Genomic DNA, 16100 nt, shown 5'->3' with positions numbered 1-16100 from the left:
GTAAGGTGTACAGCACTGTTGAGAGTTACAGGAATGTAATATCTAGGCCTGAAAGGGTGGAATCTTCTATGGGGTATGTCGATGAGGGGGGTCCAATGTTAAATCTTATGGGGGGGACGGTTGAAGCAACTGCTGACGATATTTTAGAGGAAATTGTGGGGGTGGATGGTGCTTGTATGACTCCTAGACTCGAGACACGGGCTGAACCTGTGAAGGTAGTGGAGAACCCAGCCCCCACTGTGCCAATGATTCAATCATTTAAAAGTAATGTAATAACTCCACACGATATTTTAAAGGTAGCTTCCTGGAATGTGGCCGGGATCAAGGGCCGGCTACACTCAGAGGAGTGGTTGGAATTTATAGATACTTTTGATATTATATTACTTCAGGAAACTTGGGCAACGGTCCCAATCCACAGGGTTGGGTTTATTAATTTTTCCAAACCTGCAATCAGTGGTAGCAAAGGGCGTGCTTCAGGGGGCCTATTGATCTGGGTGAAGCAAACCTTGGGAGTCCATCTGTCTGAAATATTTGTAGAACATCAAGACCTCTTGGGTATTAAGTTGAGTAAAACTGCCCATCGGGATCTGATTATTATTAACATCTATGCACGAGGCCTACCTGGAGGCCGCTGCCCTGGTATTGTCGATGTAGTGGATAGGTATCTCGATAGGTTAGGAAGTGATACGTTTTTTTGTCCTAGCGGGCGATCTGAACTGCACCTTTGAGCCGCTTCAGGCAGTTGGGGACAGTTGGGGGTCCACAGAGGATGTAGTCTGGAATATCCCGGACTTATCAATTGATAAAATCGCCAAAGGGACTGAGGCAGCTTTGAACTGGATGGCCCTATGCTTCAACAGGGGCCTAAGGGCAGTTAATGGCCGCTCCTCATCAAATCAATGTGCCTGCGATACCTATGATAATGGTTTAAGGAAAAGCCGCATAGATTATATTTTGCTAAAGTTGGAACTCTGGCAATATATGATCGACATGGAAGTGGTTTCCCGCCCAGAAAGCGACCACAATCCCTTGTCGCTTAGTTTAAGGTTCCTGGGCTCTAATAGATTGAGGAATCCAGATACTCTTAGGACAGGAGATCTCACCTTGACCAACGATAGAAGAAGGCTGAAATGGTCTAGGTTAGTGGGTGATGCCACCCTTCTTGAAAGTATTAAAAATTTGGTCTCCAACACGGCGAACGAACTCATGCCCACTGTGTTTGAGGGGGTCGGCCCCGATTATGTAACCGAGATTCACGAATGTTGTTTTGAACAGCTTAAATCTCTTTTATCCAGTCCTTGCTTGGAGGGCCCGTCAAAAAAACTTGGTTCTCGTCAGAAATGGTACAACGGGAAATGCAGGGAGGCCTATAGCCAATTAGTTAAGGCGGTCAAGTTTTGGGTTATGAGTGATGTCAAGTTAGCTAGGGTACTGTATAAAAAAACTCAGTGGGATGCTAAAAGAGAGTGGGAAGACAGGCATTGGTCCGATCTTCTGGATGCATCGACATCCAATAACCAGACTAAATTCTGGGAACTGGTAAAGTGGGGCAGAGACCCAGATTCGCAAACGCCTACAAATCACGTCTCCCCCGGAACTTGGGTGGATTTTTATGCTGCCCAATTTAGGTCTGAGATCTCGGAATCCTCCAGCATGCTAAGTAATGAGTACACACTGTTTGATCACGGTGGGGTCCTGACCTTCACAGAACAAGAAACTGAATTGGCCCTGGGTTTGACTCAGCGGGGGAAAGCACCAGGGATGGACCTAATCCCTGCTGATTTGTTTAAGTCCAACCAAGAACTTTGGGTACCGTATATTACCAGGTTAGCTAATGCAATTGCCAAAGGAGCCAGAATCCCAAAGAGCTGGAAGGGGGCTGAGATCCTTCCAATCCACAAAAAAGGGGATCGGTCCAATCCGGGCAATTTTCGCCCGATCAGCCTTAATGATTCTCTCCAAAAGGTCATTGCACGAATGATCTTAGGTAGAGTTCAGGGTTGGATGGTCTCCGAGGGCATTTTGTCTCCCATGCAAGCAGACTTTAGATCCGGTATCAGCACCATCGACCAGGTGTTTAGATTTTGTCTAATTTACTGGAAGGTGGTGCTGCTAGGCGGGGGAAAATTTTTCGCTGCTTTTATTGATCTAAAAGCGGCTTTTGATATGGTCCCGAGGGCTAAACTGTGGCGCGTCTTGAGAGACTTGGGTTTACCCTTGGAACTACTGGATTTAATTGTTAAATTGCATGAGGACAATTTTGCTAGGGTTCGGTGGGGCGGTCAAGGACAAGTGACGAACAGCTTCCCAGTAACACGCGGGGTTCGTCAGGGATGTGTCCTGGCGCCCACACTCTTCCTGTTATTTATTGACCAGGTAGTAAACTTTTTCAAGACCTTCCCAACTGACGCTCCCTCCCTGGCTGGGAAGAAGTTCCCCATGCTTATCTTCGCTGACGACACTCTGCTCCTCTCTAAGACCAGAAGCGGTTTACAGCGGGCTCTGAACCGCTTTGAGGAGTTTTGTGTCATCAACGATTTGAAGGTAAACGTGGGCAAAACTAAGTTTATGGTTTTTACTAAGAACATTTTGGTTCGGAGCTCGGTAAGGATGGGTGGGGCTAACTTGGAACAAGTAGATCATATGTCCTACCTAGGGGTTACCCTAGACTTTCGCCTGCGATGGAAGGAGCAGGTAGTCGAACAGCAGCTTAAACTGGCCCGCTTAACTGGCTGTCTCCTTAGGGAACAAAAGAGATCCATCACTAAACGTGTGCACCCAGCACTAAAAATTTATGTCGCAAAGATTAACGCTGCTATTTTATATGGAGCGGATCTCTGGGCGTATATGGATCTTTCGACCCTGTTTAAAGCACAGTGCAAGTTCTTGCGGAATCTAGTGGGGCTACCGCAATCAACTCCATCTATACCCCTTTGTTTGGACTTAGGATGTAATCCAATAAATGAGATGGCGAGGTTCAGATTGCTTGCCTTTTGGAGACGGATTTGGTCTTCTCCTGACCTTGCCATATTTGCTAATGAACTTGTCGAAGTTAGGTCCATTGAGGGATCCGGGAGAATTCCATGGCTACGCACGGTTAAAACCATTTTGGTTGAAATGGGATTGGAACAGCTGTGGATGTCTCCAGGAACCAATGTGTTTCCCTCCAAACAAGAATTTAAAGCATTGTACTGGGCCTCAGTTCGACAAACTTTAGTGTCGGCTTCTAGTTCCACAAGTCTAACAGGAAGGTTCCTGGCTAACAAGTTGGATCCCTCCCGTGAGAACTACTGGGATATCATTACCAGGCCGCTCGACAAGAAACTTTACCATCAGTTTCGGGTGGGATCTTTGCCCTTGAATTCATTCACTAAAAATTGGGGTACTGGAGTAACCGAATTTTGTCAATGGTGTCCTGGTCATAAAGAGACTGAGGGTCACCTCTTATTTGCCTGCCCCATGTACCAAGACCCACGTAGAAAATGGATAAAACCTCTGTTTCAACGCCTTACTTGTAGTAGGTCTGCGGAGGCCATTCGGGCATTGAAGACCAATACCTCAGAGTTGTTTGTGGTGAGCACAGCGAAATTCCTTGGCTGGGTTTGGATCATTAGAGCCAATAAATAGTTAGTAATGATTGCTCATCCGATTCGTATTTAAAACATTCTATCCAAAGATGGATATTGTATAGTATTTTAAGATGGTTTTTATCTATTGATTTTATGTTTTTAAAAAATACATAAACGGATCGTCTAAATACAAATGGGATGTTTAACAAGGATTTTTTTAATGTATAGTTTTTATTGTGTGTAAAAATATTTGTAAACTGGACAGTATATGGTGATTGTAAAGCATGGCCCAAACTGTTTGCGTAATTTCTGCTGTCTTTTATGATTTTATTATCGAAATAAAGACATTAAAACCTGAACCTGAGTCACACAAAGATTGAGATACAGGGACATCATTAGCAGTACAGGCGGGGCGTGAGAGATCCTTGACAATTTTGAACAGCGCCTGAGATTTATTTTCCGCCGACAATAGGGAGTCCTCTAGGAATTTAGCTTTGGCACATCTAATCTGTGCTTTATAGGTTGCCAGGGTTCGCTTATAACAAGCTCTATCAGATTCCCGATACTGTTTCCTCCAGGGCCGCTCCATCCTCTTGCACTGGAGTTTAGCTTGGAGCAGTTCCTCTGAGAACCATGGCATAGCAGGAGTGGGTTTGTCTCTAATTTTTCGCAAGGGGGCTAATGAGTCAAGCGAAGCCACAATTCGTTGACTAAGCATTTCATAGCTCGCGTCCACACTGTCTCCTAACGAAAAACCCATCGGAAGTAAGGCAGGTAGAGTGGACTGCTTCACGAGCTTGGACCATTGTCTACCCACCCTAGCAGTGCCTAAGCTGCCTTTCTTCATAGAGGCTGCGGGAAGAGAAAGGGTGAAATGAACCAACGCGTGGTCTGTCCAGCATTGAGGTTGAGTGTTCTGAAAAGCTACATTCCCTACATCTGCAAAAATCATATCTAAAATATGACCTTTTGAATGGGTCGGCAGGGTAACTAACTGTTTCAGCTGTACATTACTACAGGCCTGCTCCAGATCTTTAAAAGCAGAATCCATTGGTCCATCAGGCCATAGATTGAAATCTCCCAATACCAGAAGTCTGGTGTGGGAGTTGAATAAATCATGGATCAGGTTAATGAGCCCTGTTACCTCTGATAAGGAGCCAGCCGGAGATCTATAGCACAACAGGCCAGAGTATAGGGCTCCTCCCTGACTGTTTAGGGAAAAACCCAGTAGTTCGTAGCCCAAGATGGCCTTGGTATCAATCTGGGAGAGACATAAGGAGTCCTAAAAAATTATGCCAACTCCACCTCCCCTGGCTCCCACTCGGGGTTTGTGTTTGATTTTATAACCTGGAGGGCAGGCTAGGCCTAGATCCACCATACTATCTGCTCTGGTCCAGGTCTCTGTCATGAAAAGTATATCGATATGTTCGGACTCGATAAGGAGCACAATTTCCTCGTGATGTTTACAAAGTGATCTAACATTTAGTAGACCGCAAGACAGTGTTTCTGGATATCTGCTAATGTTATGAGGTTTGGACAAGGGTTGAGTATTGGCGCTGGGGTTCAATCTTAAGAGTTCCTCACGGGAATAGGTAAACTCACCCGTGAACGGAGGAGCAGCATTTTCCGCGTCCGTCGCGTTCCGTGCGTGAACGGGTGCAAACGGGCTTACCTCTGGCGCACCTCCGGCGCGACGCTGCGCGCGTACGCTGCGCGCGACCATAATGGCCTTTAAATAGGGTGTGGTAGGCGGTTCTCGTTTCAACTAGAGCGCGGCCTCAGACCCGTCTTGGGCGTCTCAGCCCTACTCTCAAGATGGCGGTCGGGATCGTGAACGAATGCAAACACCCAAATGGTGAATGGTGTTGTCGAAGTTTTACGTGCAGGCAATGCGGTGAGTGGGGGGGAGCAGGTAAAAGATTTTAGTGACGACACAGCAGCAAATATACAAATTTTGAAGCAAATATACAATTTTGAAACAACAAAACTTCACACTCTATTTTTATCAGCAGCAATAATTTTAAAATCACAGCGTAGCGTTAGCGCAGCGGCCAGTCTATGATATGAGGATGGAGGCGGATCACAGGATCACCCCGACACTGGTACTCCTTGATGTTTCAGCAGCTTTTGGCACGGTCGACCTTGCTCTATTGATCGACAGTGTGAGCTCTGCTGGGCTTCGTGACATTGCACTAGAGTGGCTGGCCTCCTTTCTCGAAGAACAAGCCCAATCAGTCTTTCTCCCTCTGTACCGCTCCAATGAAGTCCCTTCGGATTGTGGGGTACCCCAAGAATCCGCCTTATTCCACTTCTTGATCAATCTTCACATCTGCCCCCCGACACACTCTTTTATGTAGTTAAGGGAGTCCAGAATCACCACATCCTCCTTGTTCAGCTTCCTTTCGACTTCAGCTCGCAAGGCTCCTCTGACGTCTTTCTCTTTCCGAGAATCTGCGTAAACGGCGTTTGGGGTAGTTGTTTACAGTGCTAGGTGTTCTTCTGAGTTGCTCACAGCACTGAAGCCTACGCGTAACTTGCTGCAAGAACTAGCTTGAAAACGAAGTGCCAACTCCCACCAAAGCAGTGTAATTCAGAAAAAGCTCAAAGGAGAATGGTTTGATAAAGTGGTTGTAGAGAGACGCCTATAGGTATGTAAAGCTCGGCTGCTGTTCTGGAGTGGTGTTTTTCGTAAACTCTACAGAACTGTAGAATGACCAAGTCATGTGTTTCATACACACCTCCCATGAGCTGTAATGTTCAATGCCCTGTGAGAAGGGGCATGCCTTAGACAAGGCCGGATTACACAGATGCTGCAGGGGAGATCCGGCACACCCTTTCAGATTACACATATAGCACCTGCTACAGTGCAGTCTTGCACTGACATTTCACCAACATTTAGTCCCACTGGTAGTTGCTGGAAAATGAGGAATTCTTATTAGTAATAGGAGGGGTTAAATGAGGAGTAGGGAGGGGTTAAGCGAGGTTAGGGAGGGTTTACGAAGATACGTGCACCCCCCACAAAAGAGTAAGCCCATTGCTATTCACAAACTGCCCTTCTATAGTTAGTGCAGCCAAAAAGGGCTCTCTTGATCTGTACGATATACTGATGTCTCCCACTGCTGTTTGTTTGTATGTGTTTTACTCAAATGTTTGAGTAAATTTACTTGTAGTAAATGCACAGGTGTAGATTTACTTTTGTAAATAGGTCCTTTAATGGTGAAAAAACAAGGCAGCCCCAACGTTAGTAGTGACATGGGAAATCGTGGTGCTGAATAATAGATGTTTATTGTTACCCTTTCATAGAGTGATCACTAAATATCTCTTTACTCTCATGGCTCCATGGCCTACCTCTCATCTTTCTTCTCTAAGTACACTTCCTTTCATTTTTCCACCATAACCTTTCCTCATAGATCCTCATTCCCATGTTTATGGATGACAATCTCCTTGGAGGGTCAGAGTGAACACATCAAAAGTTATATTCATTTTACAAAGTCTAGTCACAGACAGCAGATTAGACACGTCATAAAGGCTACTAAAAGATACTACTCAATTTCGATAGACCATACAGAATCAGAAAACAGGCAGATGAGACCCATTTTATATGCTCAGGCTTCAAGAACAGTGGTGATAATATCTTAATTTTATATGACTGTATATGCAGAAATACTTATACACTTTAAGAAATAACATTCACTTCAATAGGTGGTCTCTGCCATCAAGGAAGCAACCACAACACTGTGCCTCCCAAACACAATACACATTATCACTCAAATGCCAGTTTAAATATCAGAAATGTAACCATTGGCCGAGAGCAAGTGTGCATGAACCTGTCACCGGGAAGTCAGCTATATCCAAGCTTGACTATGCCAGACAATGCCACAAACATTCACACATAATATAACTGCTATAATACAGTAACACTAGAAAAACAATGCACGTACACTCCATACCTCACTTACCTCCAGAGACCAGTCTGCATGATTCTCAGAAAGGTGTAGCAACTCACCTTCCAGTTCCTGATAATCCAAAGCCACATAGTAATGTACAATCAAGACAACCTTGAGCAGGGCAGCAATGCACATTCGGCCATCTCTCAGAGTCATGTGGTAGTGTACGTTCCAACCAACTCGGGCAAGTGGCAGCACCTACTCCAGATAGCCCAGAGGCATTTAGTATTGTGCATTCCAGACAGCCCAGTCTGCAAGCAATAACACATTCCAGAAAACACAAAACAATCTAAGATGCAACATGATTGGCAAACAAGGTCTATACAAATACCAGTAATGTAACACATGACCAAATGTAATTCTTGTGGAACAGTAATGTTTCCTACATGGCTCTGGGAGTGGTCACCCCGCCCTATGTTTTTACCTTCCCTGAAAGTCTTAGTAGGTTTTAAATACCCTCCCACCCCAGCCCTCCCAACCCCTCGTAGAGCCCAGCAATTCTTCATGCTTACTGTGGGACCTACAAAGCATGGTTCTGAGGTTGAAAAGCCACCACAAGTGCACCCCTCTTTAAGAGGAGGATGTGTGCCCTCTCTACTAGGATTTATGCCACAGTGTAATTTTAATTGAAAGGACAGGTCTTTTTTCTTCCTTCTTCAGTGGGTGACGCCTACTGGCCTCCCCTATCTAAAAGCTCACCCAGGCTCTATCAACCTTTCACTATTATCTGAGTGGACTATGAGTGAAAGATATATTTTAAACTTGTGTGTGGGACAGGATGAATGAGAAACCTCTTTGCATGCTTGTATAGCTGCCACAGGCAATCAATTTTGAATTATTTGTGTTTATGTATAGCAACAACCTGGAAGCCTGTACTCTTGCATTAATTCCATTTTCTAGTCCATTGCCCTAACACAAAGGGTAAAAGTGTCATGTGGGCGGGGAGTCAGATTCCTCCTATTAGACCTGTTAGCCTTACGGTGGTCTTCCCTCAAACGTTTTGCCTCACCTCCATGTTTGCTGCACTTATTTATGTTGGCCTTACGACTCTGTGCACTTTACCACTGCTAACCAGTGCTAAAGTGTTTGTGCTCACTCCCCTAAAACATGGTGACATTGGCTTACAGGCAATTGGCATATTTTTAAGTTTAGAATGCTTTATTAAGATAATAAACAAAGTAAAACATCAATACATGGTTATGTAACATGAAAAAAGAAGTAAAAGATATATATAACTACAAGGCTAATAAAACAATGCAATTGGCATATTTAATGTATTTGTAAGTCCCTTGTAGAGTAGTATACCATTTACTCAGGGCCTGTAAATTAAATGCTACCAGTGGGTCTGCAGCACTTACTGTGACACCCACTTAAGTAGCACTTTAAAACATGTCCCAGACCTGCCTTTGCAACCTGAATGCAGTTTTAAAATACGATGCCGAGTTGGCATTTAGACCCCCTTACTAAGCCACGCCCAAATCCACTTTTATTACATGTAGGTCACTCTACATAGCCTCTAGGCCAGAGTGCTGTGTAATTAAAAGGTTGGACATGTACTTTTAAGTTTTACATGTCCTGGCAAAGAAAAACCCCTACATTTCACTACTGTGAGGCCAACTCCTCCCATAGGATAACATTGGTGATTCCTTATTGCATTTAATAGGCTGTAATTTCCAAATGCTAGCAGGTAGCTAGCTCATGTTTGGTGTTTTTGGAATTGCTGTGAAGAGCCCTATTTAATGGTAAAGATGGGTTTTAATCACAATTTTAAAAATGGCACTTTTAGAAAGTTGCAAAAAGAACAATTGATGGGCCGAATGCTGAACAATGTCCAACACTCATCCCAGTACAATGATCTGGGCCTAAATCCTTTGTTTGTTTTCTCACCAGGATACCCCAGTTTGGGCCCAGCTATATGTAAATCTGTCTTGACCCTGCTCCCCCTGGCAACAGTCCAGCCGGAACTGCCAGGCCATGTCCTCCCAGTGCCGGAAACAAGCATCCGAGGACCGATTTCAGGATATCACCCCTCATCAGCCAGGATAGCCTGAATCCAGTGCCATGGCTCTTTACAAAGTCTGATATGGACAGACTACTGACTCAAGTAGGCAGTTTTTATCTAGAACTATGGGTGATGGGAGATGCCACAGCCATAGAAGACTTTTCACCAGACCAGGACTTTGTGCTTCTGTTCCCTAGAACCACCTAAACGTCGTGATCACAACCAACTAACATCTAAAACGGTGCCTTAAAGTTGTGGGAGTTTGTTGGGTTTCCAACTAATAGGTGATACCCATTGGCACCTATATTGTTGCACATACTGTGTCCAGAAAGACTCTTGTATCAGCACCAAAGGACGGAGCCCTCAACCACAACTCCCAGAGACTAGAGGCACTTCCAGTTACCTCTGCCCTGACCAGCTCCCCATTACAGTTGTGTAGATCGGTTTTGGGCTGTGGGTTTGGTGGATTGAGGTTTATCACAGTAGAAATGGCTCAAGTCTTCTGAGTGATGCTTCTTAAGCCCACAGCTATTACAAGACTAAGACAGGGGGTAAGCATGTCATCCCTCAACGAGGCTCCTGGTATAACATGTTCAGAGTTCTTAGTTTCACTTTATTGAGCCTGAGAACCAGGGGCTGTTTACAGCTAACAGATACCCACGCAGAACAGCAGGTCCACCAAGTTTATGTGATTTTGCATTATAACCCTGGACATCATTTAAGGGTCGCAAAGGGTCCCAGCTGCAACCCCTGGCTTGCCTCCAGGCACTGCTTTTGCGATCCCTGGCCTCAGAGGTGGCAAAATGCGTGCCTGGATCACAGGGGCGGCTCGTCCTAATTGGCGCTGGTTGGAGCTCCACTTTCCTGGTTTTCTGTTAAATGTTTTATTACACAAATAGAGAATAATATTGTTCAATATTAGTGAAATAAAAAAATGGAGTACATTAGCTGGAATATTACCCTCTCTGGAAGCTAAGGTACATAAAAAATGCTGTTAAAATATGTATGTTGTGTGCATGCTTGTGGGTGAGAGTGTGTTTATGTGTGCGAGAGTGTGTGAATGTGTTAGTATGTGTAAGCATAACCATTAGTGTGAGTCAAAGTAAAGGTCAAAGGGCATGTGATGTCACCTCCACTCCCCCTGGCATTTTGGTGAATTGACGCTCATGAATATAACGCTGTACGTGTAAACTTTACAAATACACCTGTGGTCATGTCGTGACCCCAGAAGGAGGTGGAATCATTGGACTTTCTCCATAAATATTACTTTTAGCTGTCTCTTTCAACTGTTATATTTTTACTGTTTCTAAATAAACATGTACTCTTTTTAAAGATATAGCTCTGATAGGACAGTGACATTTACTGATCGTTGTTACTTTGCGCCCCGTGTCTGGAGGTGAGGTGGAGCCCAGACATGGAACAGTCTCTTGACCGCTCTACCTTCTGAGAATGAGGAACCAGATAGGGATACCTGAGGTGCTTGTATGTACTCAAATTTCCAAATCAAATCAAATATATTTACAGCACAGGAGTGAAGAGAGACCCAGGAGTGTTGCAGGATAGGGTCCGGCAGTGGCAGATTTCATTCTCCTGATAGGTCAGAAGGTGTCCAGCCCTAACAGGACCCCACTCTCGACTGTTGCAAATGGAACATTCCTGTTTTTGTGGTTTGAAACTGCTGGAGACAACTACCACAGTTAGCCTATTAAAAGCTTAAATGGTCTTGCTTGTCGCTTGGAGGTCAGGCTGGGATAGTGACAAAGACATTTGAGTCAGACTCTCGTTTCTGTAATTGAACATGCATACTTTGAGATATGCGGCATGCATACATTGAGATATGCGGCATCAACCGAATAACTATAGGCGTGGCCAGCGGAAAACTGTGAGAAACTCTGTCCTGAACCGTTCCTGTCACAGGTATCTTGATGGACAGAGTGCCCAGCTGCAAGCCCCCTCCCCCTTTCTGTGCTGCACACTTCACAGAGACAGGACAGCCAAGGAGAAAAGAGGGCGCCGCCTGGGCTGTACGGAGGTCACGTGGCCAGCAGCGTTTCATTTCACACAGGTGTCTCCATAGCTGGAGCTTGATATGCCTCCCCATGGTGTATAAATGGCTGCCTTGGCAAAGGGTCTGCAGGTGAAACGCGTGAAATCTTAGGATGGCACAGAAGGCTATGGGTGAGGTCAGGTGGATGAAGGACAAACAAGCATTGGTCCATCTGCCTGACCTAGCACTGTCATCAATACATCAGCACAGCAGGTACACTGTCAGCAAGAGGCATTGTTTAGAAACGCTGCCCGGGCAACTCGGCAGGGCTCATGTTTTCGGATCAGAACAGAGGGACCTTCTTTTTTCATCTTGAATGAAAATTTAACAAGGGTGGTGAATAATACATGGCGCGCCCAATCTGGGATCACGTTACGTGCTCGCGTGCGACGCTGTAGTAGCCCTGAGAGCAAGGATTCGGTTGGTCAACTCTGAGGTCTGGTGGAACATTCTGAGCTACGATGGAGGGTAGGCTCCACTGCGCCTGCACTGCGAGTGATGATGCCAGCCAGGGAGGTGCTCAAAGCATGGGCCATTCGTTGCCACTCCTGCCACTCCTCTGCAAACCCTTCCTGGTATGACTTTGTTTTTGACTTCATTTGGACTCTGCTTGAAGTTCCAGTTGCCCATCTTTACTGCATAAAGGTGAACTTGCCTCTACAGGCTAGGGACTGGGTGGCCACACATGAGAGGGTCGGGACTGCGTCCTCTAATGCCAGGTTCAAGCTGACGCAGTTTAACGTTGACCGTCAAGTGCACCTGACTGCTACCACACTATGTTCTATTTACCCAGACAGGTCCTCTGCATGCCCCGGATGCAAACATTTAGATGCGGATTTCATACACATGATTTGGGATTGTCCCCGTTTGTGCGGGTACTGGGAGGAGGCACTTGTCTCCTTGAATGCGGGTTGGGGACCATCCTCCTCCTCCCGGATATGGGATGGTGCCTACTGGGAAGAGTTCCTATCAAGAAGAAAAAGAAGTTCAGTAGAAGCTTGCTACTTCTCGGGCTCGCGCTAGGTAAACGCAGACTAGCCGTTCACTGGTTATCCCCCAGCATGCTGACTGGAGAAACGATATGGCGGATAATATGGAGGAATGCCGAATGCGTAAAGCTCGTAGGGACAAGGAGCCGATGGATGATTTGTGGGCCTGGGCTGCGATGCTCGCCAACCACCCCGATCCCCCGTGAGCCGTGTAACATAGGGGTTTGGATTCCCCGAAAGTAAGGGGTGGGTGAGGTAGGGTTTCACCCCACACTCGTGAAGGTTGCGGTGAATGCACGGCCCTTTCACGGTAATATTCTGATTGCTGCTCAGTCATGAATATATCAAGGCTGAAAGCACGTAAGGGAACCTGAGGCTGGACGAAGGTCCGGTGAGGATGACGGTCATACTTCATAATGCCGTTATCACACTGTCATGTTGATTTGACGCTACTGCATCCTGATGTTGTGTAAATGCCAATAAAAACCTACACACAAATACAAAAATACAAATAGAAAAAAACTGCAGGGAGCGGTGGGACCGGGTGGGGGGGGGGGTTTCAACAGATGACGATGAAGGAAAATTAATTATTTATTTCATTTTCCCACGTGGTTGTCTGTCGAATCCCCCCCCCCCCCCCACCCCCCGCCGCCCCCTCGAACCCGGCCCCACTGCTCTTACCCGCACGGGCCGTGGCTGGAAATCACTTGTTTGAAAAGCCCACTTGTCGACTACGTTTGCTTTAAAATAAACATTCGAAAGCTCGCGGATCTCTATGCCAATGATATTTCTGTTGGGAAAAAAATAGAAAAAGAAGTTCCGGTTTGTTGACAAAAGAACACCCTCCATAACAGCTCTGGTCTTCGGCTCTGATGTGCGTCACTGCTCTCAAATGCTGGGAGACCCTTAAAAAACCAGGAGGTCATCAGAATGGCACCCTCTGCTTTCCAGGAGACACATTTTTTCTGATGCATTGTTTTATTTTGTGGTCCCCTGGGCACCACTTTTTGTAAACGTTATATTTGCAACATCTTTCCTTGGCCTGCTGTTACTTTGCCTGGCCATCACCAGAGGTGCGGTCACTCCCACCTGGCCAAGAGACTATTCTAACCGATTTGGGTGCTGGTGCTTATCCGGGCCGTGGTGCATCTTAAAGGGACCATCCAGTGATCAAAAATAACCACCAACAGGGCTCTAGAAGAACCCTTGTTTGAATGATGTCTGGCTGGGGTCTAGAACCTATTGTGACACCCTTCACTAAATAGTCCATTATTCTTTCCTTTCATTTAAGAATATATTTCTCCGAAAAAAACTTCAAATGAAACTGTATTTCAAAGGTTTTTTTTTCTGCAGTAGAAACTGGTGAAGTGGAATTTGTACAGGATTTATTATGGCTTGCATGTGCACTTTTCACAACAAAAACATGAAGTCATAAATGAGGTACTATGCACGCAGCCAGTTCTTTCTGCAGCCAACTCACCTGCAGTATAACTAGCTCCAGGCTCCGTGCTCGGCCTCTTTGCTTTGGTGACAGTGATCCATGGTAAACACAAATCATTCATCATGATTACATTACAAGGACAACAAGAGGTCCGCAGCCTGGCGTGCATCATCTATATGGGAATTACACAGCGGCGGGTCCTCCACTATGGCGGAGGAGCATCGACCCACCTGCCAGCAGCCAAAAAAGGGAAAATAAAATGATAATAAACTCTTGTGTATTATCGTTTTATTTTTGTTCCGGAGCCAAGGCTTGGGGCAGGCCCAGGGAATGAAAGGCACTGAGGGGGAGTGGTTCCACTGCTATTCAGTGCGCATGACGGTCTGGCCTGCCGTATAGGACGGCCAAACCATCATGCGCACTAAAGCTCTCTCCAACCCCAGCTGCATTGCCAGATTGGAGAGAGCAGACACAGGCTCCAACTCTAGCTGGGAGAGCAAATCATTGGCGCTCAACCCAATCCTGACTCTGCTTTCAGCAGCATTAAAGCAGCGTCTGGATTGGCCGCAGTGGACTCTGCGCAAATCATTGGCGCTCAAGCCAAACCTGACACTGCTTTCAGCAGCATTAAGCAAAAAGCAAAGGAAATGATGGACGGAGTGTTGAACATTGCAAGCACTCACCCCCAGTCAACTGATCTGGGTTTAATCCATCATCATTCTTTAGCTCACTCCGCCACCCCAGTTAAGACATGGCCATATGCAAATCAGTCTGACCCTGTGCCTCATGGGAACAGTCCAGCCCGAACTGACAATGCTTGTTACAGGGCTTGTCCTGTTGATCCTGGGGTTCCCCATCCCTGCAGAACTGACTGGCCAAAGATAAAGAATCATTTCATGGCCCTGTAAATCTAAAGATGTGATAACTCAATCTGAGGCATCTCTCATGCATACACAAGAGACCAATGTACATGTAAGCCACTGTGTGAAGTCCTTTTTGTACCTGGGAGTGATAGCATTTAAAGTAGAGTGGGTAAACAATGCGGCTTTCAACGGGCACTAGTACTTGTATACGGGACTACACCGCAGCACCAGCGGCATGGGTGATGCATGGAAGGGCCAGGCGAGGGCAATCAGTTGAGAGAGATGCCCAAGGATGATGGCTGAACTAATGAAAGTATTTTCAACAGGGGTAGGCAAACAATTTTAGCAAAATGCCAAATTGGCGAAAACCGCCCTTTTCTAATCTGCCTATGGAATGAATTTGGTTAAAGAAACCTTCCGAAGGTGGATTAGAGACATGTCTGGATTTCATGCCTGAACACAACCATGTGTGTTTTGGCAGTCCTCACCTCCCTAGACCACCGCATATAGCCAGTGCAGTCTCCCTCTACCCCCTGCGATTCCTCCTGCCTGGCAGCAGCATGTATGTGGTGTTTCTGTAGCGCAAACCTAGCCAAAGGGCATCAGGGCACTGCACAGGGTCAAAGACAAGCTTAAAGCCAATGAGTGATAGGAGAGGTAGTTGGTTTGTCGATTGGTAAAGCAGTGTGCTTTAAGGAGAGTTGGGGCAGTCCTGATGGATACAGGAGGTTGTTCCAGATCCTTGGTGCATAGATGGAAAAGGCCTGCTGCCTTGTTATTTCTGTTTTTTGCAGGTTGATGGTGTCCTGGCTGAGGGCATGCCAAGAACCTCTAGAGATGGTGAGCCTAATACTAATAATAATAATAATCCCACTTATAAAGCGCCTGGTTACACTAGACTAGTGAGTCCCCGCGCGGCAATGCAATCTGCCCTCGGCAGCCAGAAAGCCCTACCCTGGAAGGGAGACTATGCGGAGGGAAAGAGATAAGTTTTCAGTTTTTTACGAAAAATAGCCTCCGAAACCTCCAACCGGAGGCTCCGAGGAAGTGTGTTCCACTGCTGTGCTGCCACATAACGAAAGGAGTGGCCACCCATCCTTGCTCTCTTGATGGTAGGAACACACACCTGACCCGTCCCGCTCGATCGGAGTTGCCGGGTTGGTGAGTAGGGTGTAAGTAGAGCGAACAAGTAGGAGGGGCCCGTCCTATGTATGATCCGGTGGCAGACGCACAGCGCCTTGA

General features: G+C 46.1%; 1 protein-coding gene and 1 long non-coding RNA gene across 2 annotated transcripts in view; one reads left to right on the top strand and one right to left on the bottom strand.

The window, feature by feature from the left end:
- Positions 1 to 7763, bottom strand: part of LOC146822044 (uncharacterized) — a 176093-nt gene extending 168330 nt beyond the window's left edge. Inside the window, exon 1 of the long non-coding RNA XR_014963223.1 lies at positions 7576 to 7763. This is a non-coding gene — a long non-coding RNA (uncharacterized LOC146822044). The remainder of the gene's footprint in view (positions 1 to 7575) is intronic.
- CIMIP2C (ciliary microtubule inner protein 2C) overlaps positions 1 to 16100 on the top strand; it is a 119342-nt gene that overhangs the window by 6293 nt on the left and 96949 nt on the right. The gene's annotated exons all lie outside the window — the stretch shown is intronic.

This window comes from Triturus cristatus, chromosome 6 (genome assembly GCF_964204655.1).
Source record: "Triturus cristatus chromosome 6, aTriCri1.1, whole genome shotgun sequence".
Classification (NCBI taxonomy): Eukaryota; Metazoa; Chordata; class Amphibia; order Caudata; family Salamandridae; genus Triturus; species Triturus cristatus.
The sequence above is the reverse complement of the archived record's forward strand: the minus strand, read 5'-3'. Positions and strand labels throughout refer to the sequence as shown.